We start from the raw sequence: 23,533 nt of genomic DNA, 5'->3' as shown, positions 1-23,533 counted from the left end.
ATGTACACAATGAATACTAGCCATGGAAAACAATGAAACACTGCTCTTTGAGGCACCATAGATGATCTTGGAGATAATCACAGAACATGAGGTAAGTCGGAAAGCAAAAGTCCTATATCCTATGATATCACTTATAGGCGTTATCTAATAACTGACACAAATGAACATAATTCCACAGAGAAAGTCAATCACAGACTTCTTAAAAAAAAACTATGCTTATCTAAAAGGAAAGGTGGGGGGAATGGATAAATGAAGATTAGCGTTACCATATGTATACAAATACATATTATATACATATATCAAAAAGACCGACCATATAGCAAGGAAGGTTTAGGGAACACTGTGTAATAATTTACACGGGAAGAGGATCTCTACATAAATAGGTATATAGAATATGTAGATGTACACCTTGGACAAGCAACATTCTAACCATTACCCCAATTGAAAAAATTAAAACAACGAACTAGGAGTAATGAGACATAAACTTATGGGGGGTTTTCCTGGCACATTCCATTCAAATTTACAACCTAGGCAAACGACTTCCAGAACGGCTGTGCTGCCCTAGTACCCAGATTTGGGAATGGAGAAATGCTGCATCCTTGTGGCCGTTTCCCACAACAGCAGTTTTAAACCCACTGCAAAAGGTCACTAAATATTCACCAATTGCAGGTCTGTAAATGACACCTGCCCTCCAAAAAATACTGAGGTCGAAAATCAACCCAAAAATTCTAGAGTGCAACCTTCCAAAAAGAAAATTTGAAGAGGTATATTATACTCACACTTTTTTTCTTTTTTCTTTTAACAGAAAACAAAAAGGCGTGGAAAAATGATGAATTGTAGGAATTTTTACAGACATGTAAACCCAAATTACAAACACCTATCAGCTCACACCAGTCAGAATGGCCATCAACAAAAATGCTGCCAAAAATAAATGCTGACGTGATTGTGGAGCAATGCGTACCCTCGATTCTAAGGGGGACGTGGTAAGAGCCACAAATGAAAGCACAATTGAGGTGCCTTGAAAAGGTAAACGTTGAGCTACCATACCAGTCAATCAATCATAACCACTGCTGGGTCTATCACCTGAGAAAATGAAAATCAAAAATCACAGGCTGGCAATCCTGCACTCCAGCAATATTTACCATAGGCAACACTTGGAAGCAACGAAAATGTCCATCAACAGAGGAATGCACCAAGAAGAAGTGGTCCATGTACACAATGGAATATTAGCCTTGGAAAACTTTGAAGCACTACTCTTTGGGGCACCATAGATGAGCCTGGAGATAATCACAAAACATGAAGTAGGTCAGAAAGCAAAAGACCTATAGCCTATATTATCACTTATGGCATTACCTAATAACTGACACAGATGAACATATTTCCAAAGAGAAAGACACTCACAGGCTTAGAAAACAAACTATGCTCATCTAAAAGGAAAGGAGGGGGGAAATTGAGAAATGAGGATTAGTGTTACTATACATATACAAATACATATTATATACATGTATCAAAAAGACCGAACATATAGCAAGGGAGGTCGACGGAACACTGTAATATTTTACATGGGAAGAGGATCTGTACATTAATAGACATACATAATGTACAAATGGACCAGATTGTGTACACCTAGGACAAACAATATTCTAAACTTTACCCAGATTAAAAAAAAATTTAAAAACCAACAAGAAGTAATGAGACATAAACTTAAGGGGATTTCTCCTGGCAAATTCCATTCTAATTTACAACCTAGGACAATGACTTCCAGAAAGGCTCTGCTGCCCTAGGACCCAGCTTGGGGAATGGAGAAATGCTACCTCCTTGTGGCCGTTTCCCACAACAGCAGCTTTGAACCCACTGCAAAAGGTCACTAAATTTTCACCAACTTGCAGTTCTGTAAATGGCACCTGCCCTCCAGAAAATTTCTGGGGTCAAAAATCGACCAAAAAATTCAAAAGAGGGCAACCTTCGAAGAAGACAGTTTCAAGAGCTATATTGTACTCACGGTTTTTTCTTTTAAGAGAAAAGAAAAAGGCGTAGGAATATGATGAATTTAAAAAATTTTTAATGACATGCATACCCATATTACAAAAACCTATCAGCTCACAGCAGTCAGAATGGCCATTAGGAAAAATGCTGCCAAAAATAAACGGTGAAGGGAGTGTGGAGAAATGCGTACCCTCGGTTGTAAGGGGGGGGCATGTAAAGAGCCACTAATGAAAACACAATGTAGGTGCTTTGAAAAGGGAAATATTGAGCTACCAGTCAATCAATCACAACCACTGCTTGGCCTATCACCTGAGAAAATGAGAATGAAAAAGTGACAGGCGGGCAAACCTGTACGCCAGCAATATTTACCATAGCCAGCACTTGGAAGCAATGAAAATGTCCATCAACCGAGGAATGCACCAAGAAGAAGTGGTCCACGTACACAATGGAATATTACTCTAATAATAAATATAAATTAAATTTAAAAACAAACAAAAGCAAGGAGACATCAACATTTGTGGGTTTACCCGGGCACATTGCACTCTAATTTATAACCAAAAAATACCACTGGCCGGTAGGTCTGTTTCCCTAGTACCAGCATGGAGAACATAGAAAGGCTGCCGCTCTCTGGCCGTTACCTGCAAAAGCAGGTTTAAAGCCTGAGCTAATGGTCACTTCATATGAACAAGTACTGCAGGGCTGTAAATGAAACCTGCCCTCAAAATGTCTTGAGGGAGATAATGGCCAAAATATTTCAAATGGTGACACATACTTTAAGAAAACACTTTGAAGTAATAAGCTCTAATCACAGCTCGAAAAATAAAATGGACATGTCTTAACGCTCAATTTCAACGCATTATGAGACACATGCAAATTCAACCACAAAGAGGTATCAGCTCACACCACTCAGAATAACCATCAGCAAAAACTACAAAGAATAAATGCTGAAGGTGCTGGGAAGAAATACATACCCTCCACTTTAAGTGGGATGTAACCTGGAAAAAGCCACTAAGGAGAACAGAATAGAGCTGCCTATAAAAGGTAAACATTCAGCTACCATATGATCCAGCAGACCTATTCTTGGACCTATAAACTAAGAAGACAGAACTGAAAGGACACAGGCACGCAAATCTACATTGCATAGTATTACAATAGCCAAGATATGGAAGTAACCAAAAAGTCCACCGACAGATGGGTGGACAAAGAAGAACTGCTACCTGTACAGATGGAATAGGAGCTAGTGAAAAAATTAAACAATGCCATTTGCAGCACCATAGATGAGTCGAGAAGTAATCAGTCAACTTGGAGTAAGTGAGAAAGCGAAAGACACATATCCTATCATATCACATATAGGTGTTACCTAAAAAATGATACAAAGATATTTCCACAGAGAAACACTATCATAGATTCATTAAAAAAACTTATGGTTCACCAAATGGAAAGGTGTGAGGATTGGATACATTACCATATTGAGGTTAACAGAGAGATACAAACACATGTGAAATATATAATCACCAAAGACCTACGCAATACCAAGAGAAGACTACTCAACATTGTGTCATAACCTACATGGGAAAAGGATCTGAAGAAGAATAGATATATGCATATGTGTGAAAGAACCACATCTTGCACAACTAGAACAAACAAAACATTGTAATCAAGTTTGCTGTGATAAAAAATAAAAATTAAGTTCAAAATACCAACAAGAGGTAATGAGACATAAACTTAAAGGGCTTTTTCCTCGCACATTCCATTCTAATTTACCACCTAGAACACCACTTCCAGTAAGGCTCTGTTGCCCTAGTAACCAGATTTGGTAAAGGAGAAATGCTGCCGCCTTGTGGCCGATTCCCACAAGAGCAGCTTTTAACCCACTGCTAATGGTCACTTACCATTCACAAGGACTCAGAGCTGTAAAGACACCTGCCCTCAAAATTGTGCTGAGGTAGGGAATGGATAAAAAAAATTCAAAACAGGCAAAATTTTCAAGAAGATAGTATGAAGAGGTAAGTTTTACTCACTCTCTTTTTAAAGAAAGGAAAATGGATAAACGCTCCACCTCAGGAAGTATTAGACTCATGCAATCTAATCTACAAAATGTTTTCAACTCACACCAGTCGACTGACCATTGGCAAAAAGTCTACAAACAATAAATGCTGAAGGGGTTTTAGAGAACTGTGTACCCTCTAGCTGCTGGTGAGATGTAAAAGGGTTAAACGCTAATAATGAGAACAGAAAGGAGCTGCGTTGAAAACGAAAAATTGAGGTACCATTCAATCCAGCAGGCGCACCAATGGGCCTCTCACCTGAGAAGACCAGAATGAAGACCCGGGCTGCAAAAGTTGCACTGCAGCCTTATTCACAATAGACAAGACAGTGAAGCAACCAAAATGTCCATCAACAGATGAAAGGATAAAGAAGAAGTGGTCCATGTACACAATGAATACTAGCCATGGAAAACAATGAAACACTGCTCTTTGAGGCACCATAGATGATCTTGGAGATAATCACAGAACATGAGGTAAGTCGGAAAGCAAAAGTCCTATATCCTATGATATCACTTATAGGCGTTATCTAATAACTGACACAAATGAACATAATTCCACAGAGAAAGTCAATCACAGACTTATTAAAAAAAAACTATGCTTATCTAAAAGGAAAGGTGGGGGGAATGGATAAATGAAGATTAGCGTTACCATATGTATACAAATACATATTATATACATATATCAAAAAGACCGACCATATAGCAAGGAAGGTTTAGGGAACACTGTGTAATAATTTACACGGGAAGAGGATCTCTACATAAATAGGTATATAGAATATGTAGATGTACACCTTGGACAAGCAACATTCTAACCATTACCCCAATTGAAAAAATTAAAACAACGAACTAGGAGTAATGAGACATAAACTTATGGGGGGTTTTCCTGGCACATTCCATTCAAATTTACAACCTAGGCAAACGACTTCCAGAACGGCTGTGCTGCCCTAGTACCCAGATTTGGGAATGGAGAAATGCTGCATCCTTGTGGCCGTTTCCCACAACAGCAGTTTTAAACCCACTGCAAAAGGTCACTAAATATTCACCAATTGCAGGTCTGTAAATGACACCTGCCCTCCAAAAAATACTGAGGTCGAAAATCAACCCAAAAATTCTAGAGTGCAACCTTCCAAAAAGAAAATTTGAAGAGGTATATTATACTCACACTTTTTTTCTTTTTTCTTTTAACAGAAAACAAAAAGGCGTGGAAAAATGATGAATTGTAGGAATTTTTACAGACATGTAAACCCAAATTACAAACACCTATCAGCTCACACCAGTCAGAATGGCCATCAACAAAAATGCTGCCAAAAATAAATGCTGACGTGATTGTGGAGCAATGCGTACCCTCGATTCTAAGGGGGACGTGGTAAGAGCCACTAATGAAAGCACAATTGAGGTGCCTTGAAAAGGTAAACGTTGAGCTACCATACCAGTCAATCAATCATAACCACTGCTGGGTCTATCACCTGAGAAAATGAAAATCAAAAATCACAGGCTGGCAATCCTGCACTCCAGCAATATTTACCATAGGCAACACTTGGAAGCAACGAAAATGTCCATCAACAGAGGAATGCACCAAGAAGAAGTGGTCCATGTACACAATGGAATATTAGCCTTGGAAAACTTTGAAGCACTACTCTTTGGGGCACCATAGATGAGCCTGGAGATAATCACAAAACATGAAGTAGGTCAGAAAGCAAAAGACCTATAGCCTATATTATCACTTATGGCATTACCTAATAACTGACACAGATGAACATATTTCCAAAGAGAAAGACACTCACAGGCTTAGAAAACAAACTATGCTCATCTAAAAGGAAAGGAGGGGGGAAATTGAGAAATGAGGATTAGTGTTACTATACATATACAAATACATATTATATACATGTATCAAAAAGACCGAACATATAGCAAGGGAGGTCGACGGAACACTGTAATATTTTACATGGGAAGAGGATCTGTACATTAATAGACATACATAATGTACAAATGAACCAGATTGTGTACACCTAGGACAAACAATATTCTAAACTTTACCCAGATTAAAAAAAAATTTAAAAACCAACAAGAAGTAATGAGACATAAACTTAAGGGGATTTCTCCTGGCAAATTCCATTCTAATTTACAACCTAGGACAATGACTTCCAGAAAGGCTCTGCTGCCCTAGGACCCAGCTTGGGGAATGGAGAAATGCTACCTCCTTGTGGCCGTTTCCCACAACAGCAGCTTTGAACCCACTGCAAAAGGTCACTAAATTTTCACCAACTTGCAGTTCTGTAAATGGCACCTGCCCTCCAGAAAATTTCTGGGGTCAAAAATCGACCAAAAAATTCAAAAGAGGGCAACCTTCGAAGAAGACAGTTTCAAGAGCTATATTGTACTCACGGTTTTTTCTTTTAAGAGAAAAGAAAAAGGCGTAGGAATATGATGAATTTAAAAAATTTTTAATGACATGCATACCCATATTACAAAAACCTATCAGCTCACAGCAGTCAGAATGGCCATTAGGAAAAATGCTGCCAAAAATAAACGGTGAAGGGAGTGTGGAGAAATGCGTACCCTCGGTTGTAAGGGGGGGGCATGTAAAGAGCCACTAATGAAAACACAATGTAGGTGCTTTGAAAAGGGAAATATTGAGCTACCAGTCAATCAGTCACAACCACTGCTTGGCCTATCACCTGAGAAAATGAGACTGAAAAAGTGACAGGCGGGCAAACCTGTACGCCAGCAATATTTACCATAGCCAGCACTTGGAAGCAATGAAAATGTCCATCAACCGAGGAATGCACCAAGAAGAAGTGGTCCACGTACACAATGGAATATTACTCTAATAATAAATATAAATTAAATTTAAAAACAAACAAAAGCAAGGAGACATCAACATTTGTGGGTTTACCCGGGCACATTGCACTCTAATTTATAACCGAAGAATACCACTGGCCGGTAGGTCTGTTTCCCTAGTACCAGCATGGAGAACGTAGAAAGGCTGCCGCTCTCTGGCCGTTACCTGCAAAAGCAGGTTTAAAGCCTGAGCTAATGGTCACTTCATATGAACAAGTACTGCAGGGCTGTAAATGAAACCTGCCCTCAAAATGTCTTGAGGGAGATAATGGCCAAAATATTCCAAATGGTGACACATACTTTAAGAAAACACTTTGAAGTAATAAGCTCTAATCACAGCTCGAAAAATAAAATGGACATGTCTTAACGCTCAACTTCAACGCATTATGAGACACATGCAAATTCAACCACAAAGAGGTATCAGCTCACACCACTCAGAATAACCATCAGCAAAAACTACAAAGAATAAATGCTGAAGGTGCTGGGAAGAAATACATACCCTCCACTTTAAGTGGGATGTAACCTGGAAAAAGCCACTAAGGAGAACAGAATAGAGCTGCCTATAAAAGGTAAACATTCAGCTACCATATGATCCAGCAGACCTATTCTTGGACCTATAAACTAAGAAGACAGAACTGAAAGGACACAGGCACGCAAATCTACATTGCATAGTATTACAATAGCCAAGATATGGAAGTAACCAAAAAGTCCACCGACAGATGGGTGGACAAAGAAGAACTGCTACCTGTACAGATGGAATAGGAGCTAGTGAAAAAATTAAACAATGCCATTTGCAGCACCATAGATGAGTCGAGAAGTAATCAGTCAACTTGGAGTAAGTGAGAAAGCGAAAGACACATATCCTATCATATCACATATAGGTGTTACCTAAAAAATGATACAAAGATATTTCCACAGAGAAACACTATCATAGATTCATTAAAAAAACTTATGGTTCACCAAATGGAAAGGTGTGAGGATTGGATACATTACCATATTGAGGTTAACAGAGAGATACAAACACATGTGAAATATATAATCACCAAAGACCTACGCAATACCAAGAGAAGACTACTCAACATTGTGTCATAACCTACATGGGAAAAGGATCCGAAGAAGAATAGATATATGCATATGTGTGAAAGAACCACATCTTGCACAACTAGAACAAACAAAACATTGTAATCAAGTTTGCTGTGATAAAAAATAAAAATTAAGTTCAAAATACCAACAAGAGGTAATGAGACATAAACTTAAAGGGCTTTTTCCTCGCACATTCCATTCTAATTTACCACCTAGAACACCACTTCCAGTAAGGCTCTGTTGCCCTAGTAACCAGATTTGGTAAAGGAGAAATGCTGCCGCCTTGTGGCCGATTCCCACAAGAGCAGCTTTTAACCCACTGCTAATGGTCACTTACCATTCACAAGGACTCAGAGCTGTAAAGACACCTGCCCTCAAAATTGTGCTGAGGTAGGGAATGGATAAAAAAAATTCAAAACAGGCAAAATTTTCAAGAAGATAGTATGAAGAGGTAAGTTTTACTCACTCTCTTTTTAAAGAAAGGAAAATGGATAAACGCTCCACCTCAGGAAGTATTAGACTCATGCAATCTAATCTACAAAATGTTTTCAACTCACACCAGTCGACTGACCATTGGCAAAAAGTCTACAAACAATAAATGCTGAAGGGGTTTTAGAGAACTGTGTACCCTCTAGCTGCTGGTGAGATGTAAAAGGGTTAAACGCTAATAATGAGAACAGAAAGGAGCTGCGTTGAAAACGAAAAATTGAGGTACCATTCAATCCAGCAGGCGCACCAATGGGCCTCTCACCTGAGAAGACCAGAATGAAGACCCGGGCTGCAAAAGTTGCACTGCAGCCTTATTCACAATAGACAAGACAGTGAAGCAACCAAAATGTCCATCAACAGATGAAAGGATAAAGAAGAAGTGGTCCATGTACACAATGAATACTAGCCATGGAAAACAATGAAACACTGCTCTTTGAGGCACCATAGATGATCTTGGAGATAATCACAGAACATGAGGTAAGTCGGAAAGCAAAAGTCCTATATCCTATGATATCACTTATAGGCGTTATCTAATAACTGACACAAATGAACATAATTCCACAGAGAAAGTCAATCACAGACTTATTAAAAAAAAACTATGCTTATCTAAAAGGAAAGGTGGGGGGAATGGATAAATGAAGATTAGCGTTACCATATGTATACAAATACATATTATATACATATATCAAAAAGACCGACCATATAGCAAGGAAGGTTTAGGGAACACTGTGTAATAATTTACACGGGAAGAGGATCTCTACATAAATAGGTATATAGAATATGTAGATGTACACCTTGGACAAGCAACATTCTAACCATTACCCCAATTGAAAAAATTAAAACAACGAACTAGGAGTAATGAGACATAAACTTATGGGGGGTTTTCCTGGCACATTCCATTCAAATTTACAACCTAGGCAAACGACTTCCAGAACGGCTGTGCTGCCCTAGTACCCAGATTTGGGAATGGAGAAATGCTGCATCCTTGTGGCCGTTTCCCACAACAGCAGTTTTAAACCCACTGCAAAAGGTCACTAAATATTCACCAATTGCAGGTCTGTAAATGACACCTGCCCTCCAAAAAATACTGAGGTCGAAAATCAACCCAAAAATTCTAGAGTGCAACCTTCCAAAAAGAAAATTTGAAGAGGTATATTATACTCACACTTTTTTTCTTTTTTCTTTTAACAGAAAACAAAAAGGCGTGGAAAAATGATGAATTGTAGGAATTTTTACAGACATGTAAACCCAAATTACAAAAACCTATCAGCTCACACCAGTCAGAATGGCCATCAACAAAAATGCTGCCAAAAATAAATGCTGACGTGATTGTGGAGCAATGCGTACCCTCGATTCTAAGGGGGACGTGGTAAGAGCCACAAATGAAAGCACAATTGAGGTGCCTTGAAAAGGTAAACGTTGAGCTACCATACCAGTCAATCAATCATAACCACTGCTGGGTCTATCACCTGAGAAAATGAAAATCAAAAATCACAGGCTGGCAATCCTGCACTCCAGCAATATTTACCATAGGCAACACTTGGAAGCAACGAAAATGTCCATCAACAGAGGAATGCACCAAGAAGAAGTGGTCCATGTACACAATGGAATATTAGCCTTGGAAAACTTTGAAGCACTACTCTTTGGGGCACCATAGATGAGCCTGGAGATAATCACAAAACATGAAGTAGGTCGGAAAGCAAAAGACCTATAGCCTATATTATCACTTATGGCATTACCTAATAACTGACACAGATGAACATATTTCCAAAGAGAAAGACACTCACAGGCTTAGAAAACAAACTATGCTCATCTAAAAGGAAAGGAGGGGGGAAATTGAGAATGAAGGTGAGTGTTACTATACATATACAAATACATATTATATACATGTATCAAAACGACCGAACATATTGCAAGGGAGGTCGACAGAACACTGTAATATTTTACATGGGAAGAGGATCTGTACATTAATAGACATACATAATGTACAAATGAACCAGATTGTGTACACCTAGGACAAACAATATTCTAAACTTTACCCAGATTAAAAAAAAATTTAAAAACCAACAAGAAGTAATGAGACATAAACTTAAGGGGATTTCTCCTGGCAAATTCCATTCTAATTTACAACCTAGGACAATGACTTCCAGAAAGGCTCTGCTGCCCTAGGACCCAGCTTGGGGAATGGAGAAATGCTACCTCCTTGTGGCCGTTTCCCACAACAGCAGCTTTGAACCCACTGCAAAAGGTCACTAAATTTTCACCAACTTGCAGTTCTGTAAATGGCACCTGCCCTCCAGAAAATTTCTGGGGTCAAAAATCGACCAAAAAATTCAAAAGAGGGCAACCTTCGAAGAAGACAGTTTCAAGAGCTATATTGTACTCACGGTTTTTTCTTTTAAGAGAAAAGAAAAAGGCGTAGGAATATGATGAATTTAAAAAATTTTTAATGACATGCATACCCATATTACAAAAACCTATCAGCTCACAGCAGTCAGAATGGCCATTAGGAAAAATGCTGCCAAAAATAAACGGTGAAGGGAGTGTGGAGAAATGCGTACCCTCGGTTGTAAGGGGGGGGCATGTAAAGAGCCACTAATGAAAACACAATGTAGGTGCTTTGAAAAGGGAAATATTGAGCTACCAGTCAATCAATCACAACCACTGCTTGGCCTATCACCTGAGAAAATGAGAATGAAAAAGTGACAGGCGGGCAAACCTGTACGCCAGCAATATTTACCATAGCCAGCACTTGGAAGCAATGAAAATGTCCATCAACCGAGGAACGCACCAAGAAGAAGTGGTCCACGTACACAATGGAATATTACTCTAATAATAAATATAAATTAAATTTAAAAACAAACAAAAGCAAGGAGACATCAACATTTGTGGGTTTACCCGGGCACATTGCACTCTAATTTATAACCAAAAAATACCACTGGCCGGTAGGTCTGTTTCCCTAGTACCAGCATGGAGAACATAGAAAGGCTGCCGCTCTCTGGCCGTTACCTGCAAAAGCAGGTTTAAAGCCTGAGCTAATGGTCACTTCATATGAACAAGTACTGCAGGGCTGTAAATGAAACCTGCCCTCAAAATGTCTTGAGGGAGATAATGGCCAAAATATTTCAAATGGTGACACATACTTTAAGAAAACACTTTGAAGTAATAAGCTCTAATCACAGCTCGAAAAATAAAATGGACATGTCTTAACGCTCAATTTCAACGCATTATGAGACACATGCAAATTCAACCACAAAGAGGTATCAGCTCACACCACTCAGAATAACCATCAGCAAAAACTACAAAGAATAAATGCTGAAGGTGCTGGGAAGAAATACATACCCTCCACTTTAAGTGGGATGTAACCTGGAAAAAGCCACTAAGGAGAACAGAATAGAGCTGCCTATAAAAGGTAAACATTCAGCTACCATATGATCCAGCAGACCTATTCTTGGACCTATAAACTAAGAAGACAGAACTGAAAGGACACAGGCACGCAAATCTACATTGCATAGTATTACAATAGCCAAGATATGGAAGTAACCAAAAAGTCCACCGACAGATGGGTGGACAAAGAAGAACTGCTACCTGTACAGATGGAATAGGAGCTAGTGAAAAAATTAAACAATGCCATTTGCAGCACCATAGATGAGTCGAGAAGTAATCAGTCAACTTGGAGTAAGTGAGAAAGCGAAAGACACATATCCTATCATATCACATATAGGTGTTACCTAAAAAATGATACAAAGATATTTCCACAGAGAAACACTATCATAGATTCATTAAAAAAACTTATGGTTCACCAAATGGAAAGGTGTGAGGATTGGATACATTACCATATTGAGGTTAACAGAGAGATACAAACACATGTGAAATATATAATCACCAAAGACCTACGCAATACCAAGAGAAGACTACTCAACATTGTGTCATAACCTACATGGGAAAAGGATCTGAAGAAGAATAGATATATGCATATGTGTGAAAGAACCACATCTTGCACAACTAGAACAAACAAAACATTGTAATCAAGTTTGCTGTGATAAAAAATAAAAATTAAGTTCAAAATACCAACAAGAGGTAATGAGACATAAACTTAAAGGGCTTTTTCCTCGCACATTCCATTCTAATTTACCACCTAGAACACCACTTCCAGTAAGGCTCTGTTGCCCTAGTAACCAGATTTGGTAAAGGAGAAATGCTGCCGCCTTGTGGCCGATTCCCACAAGAGCAGCTTTTAACCCACTGCTAATGGTCACTTACCATTCACAAGGACTCAGAGCTGTAAAGACACCTGCCCTCAAAATTGTGCTGAGGTAGGGAATGGATAAAAAAAATTCAAAACAGGCAAAATTTTCAAGAAGATAGTATGAAGAGGTAAGTTTTACTCACTCTCTTTTTAAAGAAAGGAAAATGGATAAACGCTCCACCTCAGGAAGTATTAGACTCATGCAATCTAATCTACAAAATGTTTTCAACTCACACCAGTCGACTGACCATTGGCAAAAAGTCTACAAACAATAAATGCTGAAGGGGTTTTAGAGAACTGTGTACCCTCTAGCTGCTGGTGAGATGTAAAAGGGTTAAACGCTAATAATGAGAACAGAAAGGAGCTGCGTTGAAAACGAAAAATTGAGGTACCATTCAATCCAGCAGGCGCACCAATGGGCCTCTCACCTGAGAAGACCAGAATGAAGACCCGGGCTGCAAAAGTTGCACTGCAGCCTTATTCACAATAGACAAGACAGTGAAGCAACCAAAATGTCCATCAACAGATGAAAGGATAAAGAAGAAGTGGTCCATGTACACAATGAATACTAGCCATGGAAAACAATGAAACACTGCTCTTTGAGGCACCATAGATGATCTTGGAGATAATCACAGAACATGAGGTAAGTCGGAAAGCAAAAGTCCTATATCCTATGATATCACTTATAGGCGTTATCTAATAACTGACACAAATGAACATAATTCCACAGAGAAAGTCAATCACAGACTTATTAAAAAAAAACTATGCTTATCTAAAAGGAAAGGTGGGGGGAATGGATAAATGAAGATTAGCGTTACCATATGTATACAAATACATATTATATACATATATCAAAAAGACCGACCATATAGCAAGGAAGGTTTAGGGAACACTGTGTAATAATTTACACGGGAAGAGGATCTCTACATAAATAGGTATATAGAATATGTAGATGTACACCTTGGACAAGCAACATTCTAACCATTACCCCAATTGAAAAAATTAAAACAACGAACTAGGAGTAATGAGACATAAACTTATGGGGGGTTTTCCTGGCACATTCCATTCAAATTTACAACCTAGGCAAACGACTTCCAGAACGGCTGTGCTGCCCTAGTACCCAGATTTGGGAATGGAGAAATGCTGCATCCTTGTGGCCGTTTCCCACAACAGCAGTTTTAAACCCACTGCAAAAGGTCACTAAATATTCACCAATTGCAGGTCTGTAAATGACACCTGCCCTCCAAAAAATACTGAGGTCGAAAATCAACCCAAAAATTCTAGAGTGCAACCTTCCAAAAAGAAAATTTGAAGAGGTATATTATACTCACACTTTTTTTCTTTTTTCTTTTAACAGAAAACAAAAAGGCGTGGAAAAATGATGAATTGTAGGAATTTTTACAGACATGTAAACCCAAATTACAAACACCTATCAGCTCACACCAGTCAGAATGGCCATCAACAAAAATGCTGCCAAAAATAAATGCTGACGTGATTGTGGAGCAATGCGTACCCTCGATTCTAAGGGGGACGTGGTAAGAGCCACAAATGAAAGCACAATTGAGGTGCCTTGAAAAGGTAAACGTTGAGCTACCATACCAGTCAATCAATCATAACCACTGCTGGGTCTATCACCTGAGAAAATGAAAATCAAAAATCACAGGCTGGCAATCCTGCACTCCAGCAATATTTACCATAGGCAACACTTGGAAGCAACGAAAATGTCCATCAACAGAGGAATGCACCAAGAAGAAGTGGTCCATGTACACAATGGAATATTAGCCTTGGAAAACTTTGAAGCACTACTCTTTGGGGCACCATAGATGAGCCTGGAGATAATCACAAAACATGAAGTAGGTCAGAAAGCAAAAGACCTATAGCCTATATTATCACTTATGGCATTACCTAATAACTGACACAGATGAACATATTTCCAAAGAGAAAGACACTCACAGGCTTAGAAAACAAACTATGCTCATCTAAAAGGAAAGGAGGGGGGAAATTGAGAAATGAGGATTAGTGTTACTATACATATACAAATACATATTATATACATGTATCAAAAAGACCGAACATATAGCAAGGGAGGTCGACGGAACACTGTAATATTTTACATGGGAAGAGGATCTGTACATTAATAGACATACATAATGTACAAATGAACCAGATTGTGTACACCTAGGACAAACAATATTCTAAACTTTACCCAGATTAAAAAAAAATTTAAAAACCAACAAGAAGTAATGAGACATAAACTTAAGGGGATTTCTCCTGGCAAATTCCATTCTAATTTACAACCTAGGACAATGACTTCCAGAAAGGCTCTGCTGCCCTAGGACCCAGCTTGGGGAATGGAGAAATGCTACCTCCTTGTGGCCGTTTCCCACAACAGCAGCTTTGAACCCACTGCAAAAGGTCACTAAATTTTCACCAACTTGCAGTTCTGTAAATGGCACCTGCCCTCCAGAAAATTTCTGGGGTCAAAAATCGACCAAAAAATTCAAAAGAGGGCAACCTTCGAAGAAGACAGTTTCAAGAGCTATATTGTACTCACGGTTTTTTCTTTTAAGAGAAAAGAAAAAGGCGTAGGAATATGATGAATTTAAAAAATTTTTAATGACATGCATACCCATATTACAAAAACCTATCAGCTCACAGCAGTCAGAATGGCCATTAGGAAAAATGCTGCCAAAAATAAACGGTGAAGGGAGTGTGGAGAAATGCGTACCCTCGGTTGTAAGGGGGGGGCATGTAAAGAGCCACTAATGAAAACACAATGTAGGTGCTTTGAAAAGGGAAATATTGAGCTACCAGTCAATCAGTCACAACCACTGCTTGGCCTATCACCTGAGAAAATGAGACTGAAAAAGTGACAGGCGGGCAAACCTGTACGCCAGCAATATTTACCATAGCCAGCACTTGGAAGCAATGAAAATGTCCATCAACCGAGGAATGCACCAAGAAGAAGTGGTCCACGTACACAATGGAATATTACTCTAATAATAAATATAAATTAAATTTAAAAACAAACAAAAGCAAGGAGACATCAACATTTGTGGGTTTACCCGGGCACATTGCACTCTAATTTATAACCGAAGAATACCACTGGCCGGTAGGTCTGTTTCCCTAGTACCAGCATGGAGAACGTAGAAAGGCTGCCGCTCTCTGGCCGTTACCTGCAAAAGCAGGTTTAAAGCCTGAGCTAATGGTCACTTCATATGAACAAGTACTGCAGGGCTGTAAATGAAACCTGCCCTCAAAATGTCTTGAGGGAGATAATGGCCAAAATATTTCAAATGGTGACACATACTTTAAGAAAACACTTTGAAGTAATAAGCTCTAATCACAGCTCGAAAAATAAAATGGACATGTCTTAACGCTCAACTTCAACGCATTATGAGACACATGCAAATTCAACCACAAAGAGGTATCAGCTCACACCACTCAGAATAACCATCAGCAAAAACTACAAAGAATAAATGCTGAAGGTGCTGGGAAGAAATACATACCCTCCACTTTAAGTGGGATGTAACCTGGAAAAAGCCACTAAGGAGAACAGAATAGAGCTGCCTATAAAAGGTAAACATTCAGCTACCATATGATCCAGCAGACCTATTCTTGGACCTATAAACTAAGAAGACAGAACTGAAAGGACACAGGCACGCAAATCTACATTGCATAGTATTACAATAGCCAAGATATGGAAGTAACCAAAAAGTCCACCGACAGATGGGTGGACAAAGAAGAACTGCTACCTGTACAGATGGAATAGGAGCTAGTGAAAAAATTAAACAATGCCATTTGCAGCACCATAGATGAGTCGAGAAGTAATCAGTCAACTTGGAGTAAGTGAGAAAGCGAAAGACACATATCCTATCATATCACATATAGGTGTTACCTAAAAAATGATACAAAGATATTTCCACAGAGAAACACTATCATAGATTCATTAAAAAAACTTATGGTTCACCAAATGGAAAGGTGTGAGGATTGGATACATTACCATATTGAGGTTAACAGAGAGATACAAACACATGTGAAATATATAATCACCAAAGACCTACGCAATACCAAGAGAAGACTACTCAACATTGTGTCATAACCTACATGGGAAAAGGATCCGAAGAAGAATAGATATATGCATATGTGTGAAAGAACCACATCTTGCACAACTAGAACAAACAAAACATTGTAATCAAGTTTGCTGTGATAAAAAATAAAAATTAAGTTCAAAATACCAACAAGAGGTAATGAGACATAAACTTAAAGGGCTTTTTCCTCGCACATTCCATTCTAATTTACCACCTAGAACACCACTTCCAGTAAGGCTCTGTTGCCCTAGTAACCAGATTTGGTAAAGGAGAAATGCTGCCGCCTTGTGGCCGATTCCCACAAGAGCAGCTTTTAACCCACTGCTAATGGTCACTTACCATTCACAAGGACTCAGAGCTGTAAAGACACCTGCCCTCAAAATTGTGCTGAGGTAGGGAATGGATAAAAAAAATTCAAAACAGGCAAAATTTTCAAGAAGATAGTATGAAGAGGTAAGTTTTACTCACTCTCTTTTTAAAGAAAGGAAAATGGATAAACGCTCCACCTCAGGAAGTATTAGACTCATGCAATCTAATCTACAAAATGTTTTCAACTCACACCAGTCGACTGACCATTGGCAAAAAGTCTACAAACAATAAATGCTGAAGGGGTTTTAGAGAACTGTGTACCCTCTAGCTGCTGGTGAGATGTAAAAGGGTTAAACGCTAATAATGAGAACAGAAAGGAGCTGCGTTGAAAACGAAAAATTGAGGTACCATTCAATCCAGCAGGCGCACCAATGGGCCTCTCACCTGAGAAGACCAGAATGAAGACCCGGGCTGCAAAAGTTGCACTGCAGCCTTATTCACAATAGACAAGACAGTGAAGCAACCAAAATGTCCATCAACAGATGAAAGGATAAAGAAGAAGTGGTCCATGTACACAATGAATACTAGCCATGGAAAACAATGAAACACTGCTCTTTGAGGCACCATAGATGATCTTGGAGATAATCACAGAACATGAGGTAAGTCGGAAAGCAAAAGTCCTATATCCTATGATATCACTTATAGGCGTTATCTAATAACTGACACAAATGAACATAATTCCACAGAGAAAGTCAATCACAGACTTATTAAAAAAAAACTATGCTTATCTAAAAGGAAAGGTGGGGGGAATGGATAAATGAAGATTAGCGTTACCATATGTATACAAATACATATTATATACATATATCAAAAAGACCGACCATATAGCAAGGAAGGTTTAGGGAACACTGTGTAATAATTTACACGGGAAGAGGATCTCTACATAAATAGGTATATAGAATATGTAGATGTACACCTTGGACAAGCAACATTCTAACCATTACCCCAATTGAAAAAATTAAAACAACGAACTAGGAGTAATGAGACATAAACTTATGGGGGGTTTTCCTGGCACATTCCATTCAAATTTACAACCTAGGCAAACGACTTCCAGAACGGCTGTGCTGCCCTAGTACCCAGATTTGGGAATGGAGAAATGCTGCATCCTTGTGGCCGTTTCCCACAACAGCAGTTTTAAACCCACTGCAAAAGGTCACTAAATATTCACCAATTGCAGGTCTGTAAATGACACCTGCCCTCCAAAAAATACTGAGGTCGAAAATCAACCCAAAAATTCTAGAGTGCAACCTTCCAAAAAGAAAATTTGAAGAGGTATATTATACTCACACTTTTTTTCTTTTTTCTTTTAACAGAAAACAAAAAGGCATGGAAAAATGATGAATTGTAGGAATTTTTACAGACATGTAAACCCAAATTACAAACACCTATCAGCTCACACCAGTCAGAATGGCCATCAACAAAAATGCTGCCAAAAATAAATGCTGACGTGATTGTGGAGCAATGCGTACCCTCGATTCTAAGGGGGACGTGGTAAGAGCCACAAATGAAAGCACAATTGAGGTGCCTTGAAAAGGTAAACGTTGAGCTACCATACCAGTCAATCAATCATAACCACTGCTGGGTCTATCACCTGAGAAAATGAAAATCAAAAATCACAGGCTGGCAATCCTGCACTCCAGCAATATTTACCATAGGCAACACTTGGAAGCAACGAAAATGTCCATCAACAGAGGAATGCACCAAGAAGAAGTGGTCCATGTACACAATGGAATATTAGCCTTGGAAAACTTTGAAGCACTACTCTTTGGGGCACCATAGATGAGCCTGGAGATAATCACAAAACATGAAGTAGGTCGGAAAGCAAAAGACCTATAGCCTATATTATCACTTATGGCATTACCTAATAACTGACACAGATGAACATATTTCCAAAGAGAAAGACACTCACAGGCTTAGAAAACAAAACAAACTATGCTCATCTAAAAGGAAAGGAGGGGGGAAATTGAGAAATGAGGATTAGTGTTACTATACATATACAAATACATATTATATACATGTATCAAAAAGACCGAACATATAGCAAGGGAGGTCGACGGAACACTGTAATATTTTACATGGGAAGAGGATCTGTACATTAATAGACATACATAATGTACAAATGAACCAGATTGTGTACACCTAGGACAAACAATATTCTAAACTTTACCCAGATTAAAAAAAAATTTAAAAACCAACAAGAAGTAATGAGACATAAACTTAAGGGGATTTCTCCTGGCAAATTCCATTCTAATTTACAACCTAGGACAATGACTTCCAGAAAGGCTCTGCTGCCCTAGGACCCAGCTTGGGGAATGGAGAAATGCTACCTCCTTGTGGCCGTTTCCCACAACAGCAGCTTTGAACCCACTGCAAAAGGTCACTAAATTTTCACCAACTTGCAGTTCTGTAAATGGCACCTGCCCTCCAGAAAATTTCTGGGGTCAAAAATCGACCAAAAAATTCAAAAGAGGGCAACCTTCGAAGAAGACAGTTTCAAGAGCTCTATTGTACTCACGGTTTTTTCTTTTAAGAGAAAAGAAAAAGGCGTAGGAATATGATGAATTTAAAAAAATTTTAATGACATGCATACCCATATTACAAAAACCTATCAGCTCACAGCAGTCAGAATGGCCATTAGGAAAAATGCTGCCAAAAATAAACGGTGAAGGGAGTGTGGAGAAATGCGTACCCTCGGTTGTAAGGGGGGGGGTATGTAAAGAGCCACTAATGAAAACACAATGTAGGTGCTTTGAAAAGGGAAATATTGAGCTACCAGTCAATCAATCACAACCACTGCTTGGCCTATCACCTGAGAAAATGAGACTGAAAAAGTGACAGGCGGGCAAACCTGTACGCCAGCAATATTTACCATAGCCAGCACTTGGAAGCAATGAAAATGTCCATCAACCGAGGAATGCACCAAGAAGAAGTGGTCCACGTACACAATGGAATATTACTCTAATAATAAATATAAATTAAATTTAAAAACAAACAAAAGCAAGGAGACATCAACATTTGTGGGTTTACCCGGGCACATTGCACTCTAATTTATAACCGAAGAATACCACTGGCCGGTAGGTCTGTTTCCCTAGTACCAGCATGGAGAACGTAGAAAGGCTGCCGCTCTCTGGCCGTTACCTGCAAAAGCAGGTTTAAAGCCTGAGCTAATGGTCACTTCATATGAACAAGTACTGCAGGGCTGTAAATGAAACCTGCCCTCAAAATGTCTTGAGGGAGATAATGGCCAAAATATTTCAAATGGTGACACATACTTTAAGAAAACACTTTGAAGTAATAAGCTCTAATCACAGCTCGAAAAATAAAATGGACATGTCTTAACGCTCAACTTCAACGCATTATGAGACACATGCAAATTCAACCACAAAGAGGTATCAGCTCACACCACTCAGAATAACCATCAGCAAAAACTACAAAGAATAAATGCTGAAGGTGCTGGGAAGAAATACATACCCTCCACTTTAAGTGGGATGTAACCTGGAAAAAGCCACTAAGGAGAACAGAATAGAGCTGCCTATAAAAGGTAAACATTCAGCTACCATATGATCCAGCAGACCTATTCTTGGACCTATAAACTAAGAAGACAGAACTGAAAGGACACAGGCACGCAAATCTACATTGCATAGTATTACAATAGCCAAGATATGGAAGTAACCAAAAAGTCCACCGACAGATGGGTGGACAAAGAAGAACTGCTACCTGTACAGATGGAATAGGAGCTAGTGAAAAAATTAAACAATGCCATTTGCAGCACCATAGATGAGTCGAGAAGTAATCAGTCAACTTGGAGTAAGTGAGAAAGCGAAAGACACATATCCTATCATATCACATATAGGTGTTACCTAAAAAATGATACAAAGATATTTCCACAGAGAAACACTATCATAGATTCATTAAAAAAACTTATGGTTCACCAAATGGAAAGGTGTGAGGATTGGATACATTACCATATTGAGGTTAACAGAGAGATACAAACACATGTGAAATATATAATCACCAAAGACCTACGCAATACCAAGAGAAGACTACTCAACATTGTGTCATAACCTACATGGGAAAAGGATCCGAAGAAGAATAGATATATGCATATGTGTGAAAGAACCACATCTTGCACAACTAGAACAAACAAAACATTGTAATCAAGTTTGCTGTGATAAAAAATAAAAATTAAGTTCAAAATACCAACAAGAGGTAATGAGACATAAACTTAAAGGGCTTTTTCCTCGCACATTCCATTCTAATTTACCACCTAGAACACCACTTCCAGTAAGGCTCTGTTGCCCTAGTAACCAGATTTGGTAAAGGAGAAATGCTGCCGCCTTGTGGCCGATTCCCACAAGAGCAGCTTTTAACCCACTGCTAATGGTCACTTACCATTCACAAGGACTCAGAGCTGTAAAGACACCTGCCCTCAAAATTGTGCTGAGGTAGGGAATGGATAAAAAAAATTCAAAACAGGCAAAATTTTCAAGAAGATAGTATGAAGAGGTAAGTTTTACTCACTCTCTTTTTAAAGAAAGGAAAATGGATAAACGCTCCACCTCAGGAAGTATTAGACTCATGCAATCTAATCTACAAAATGTTTTCAACTCACACCAGTCGACTGACCATTGGCAAAAAGTCTACAAACAATAAATGCTGAAGGGGTTTTAGAGAACTGTGTACCCTCTAGCTGCTGGTGAGATGTAAAAGGGTTAAACGCTAATAATGAGAACAGAAAGGAGCTGCGTTGAAAACGAAAAATTGAGGTACCATTCAATCCAGCAGGCGCACCAATGGGCCTCTCACCTGAGAAGACCAGAATGAAGACCCGGGCTGCAAAAGTTGCACTGCAGCCTTATTCACAATAGACAAGACAGTGAAGCAACCAAAATGTCCATCAACAGATGAAAGGATAAAGAAGAAGTGGTCCATGTACACAATGAATACTAGCCATGGAAAACAATGAAACACTGCTCTTTGAGGCACCATAGATGATCTTGGAGATAATCACAGAACATGAGGTAAGTCGGAAAGCAAAAGTCCTATATCCTATGATATCACTTATAGGCGTTATCTAATAACTGACACAAATGAACATAATTCCACAGAGAAAGTCAATCACAGACTTCTTAAAAAAAAACTATGCTTATCTAAAAGGAAAGGTGGGGGGAATGGATAAATGAAGATTAGCGTTACCATATGTATACAAATACATATTATATACATATATCAAAAAGACCGACCATATAGCAAGGAAGGTTTAGGGAACACTGTGTAATAATTTACACGGGAAGAGGATCTCTACATAAATAGGTATATAGAATATGTAGATGTACACCTTGGACAAGCAACATTCTAACCATTACCCCAATTGAAAAAATTAAAACAACGAACTAGGAGTAATGAGACATAAACTTATGGGGGGTTCTCCTGGCACATTCCATTCAAATTTACAACCTAGGCAAACGACTTCCAGAACGGCTGTGCTGCCCTAGTACCCAGATTTGGGAATGGAGAAATGCTGCATCCTTGTGGCCGTTTCCCACAACAGCAGTTTTAAACCCACTGCAAAAGGTCACTAAATATTCACCAATTGCAGGTCTGTAAATGACACCTGCCCTCCAAAAAATACTGAGGTCGAAAATCAACCCAAAAATTCTAGAGTGCAACCTTCCAAAAAGAAAATTTGAAGAGGTATATTATACTCACACTTTTTTTCTTTTTTCTTTTAACAGAAAACAAAAAGGCGTGGAAAAATGATGAATTGTAGGAATTTTTACAGACATGTAAACCCAAATTACAAACACCTATCAGCTCACACCAGTCAGAATGGCCATCAACAAAAATGCTGCCAAAAATAAATGCTGACGTGATTGTGGAGCAATGCGTACCCTCGATTCTAAGGGGGACGTGGTAAGAGCCACAAATGAAAGCACAATTGAGGTGCCTTGAAAAGGTAAACGTTGAGCTACCATACCAGTCAATCAATCATAACCACTGCTGGGTCTATCACCTGAGAAAATGAAAATCAAAAATCACAGGCTGGCAATCCTGCACTCCAGCAATATTTACCATAGGCAACACTTGGAAGCAACGAAAATGTCCATCAACAGAGGAATGCACCAAGAAGAAGTGGTCCATGTACACAATGGAATATTAGCCTTGGAAAACTTTGAAGCACTACTCTTTGGGGCACCATAGATGAGCCTGGAGATAATCACAAAACATGAAGTAGGTCGGAAAGCAAAAGACCTATAGCCTATATTATCACTTATGGCATTACCTAATAACTGACACAGATGAACATATTTCCAAAGAGAAAGACACTCACAGGCTTAGAAAACAAAACAAACTATGCTCATCTAAAAGGAAAGGAGG

This window comes from Balaenoptera borealis (genome assembly GCF_965194805.1).
Source record: "Balaenoptera borealis genome assembly, chromosome: 9".
NCBI lineage: Eukaryota > Metazoa > Chordata > Mammalia > Artiodactyla > Balaenopteridae > Balaenoptera > Balaenoptera borealis.
This window is presented reverse-complemented; position numbering follows the sequence as displayed.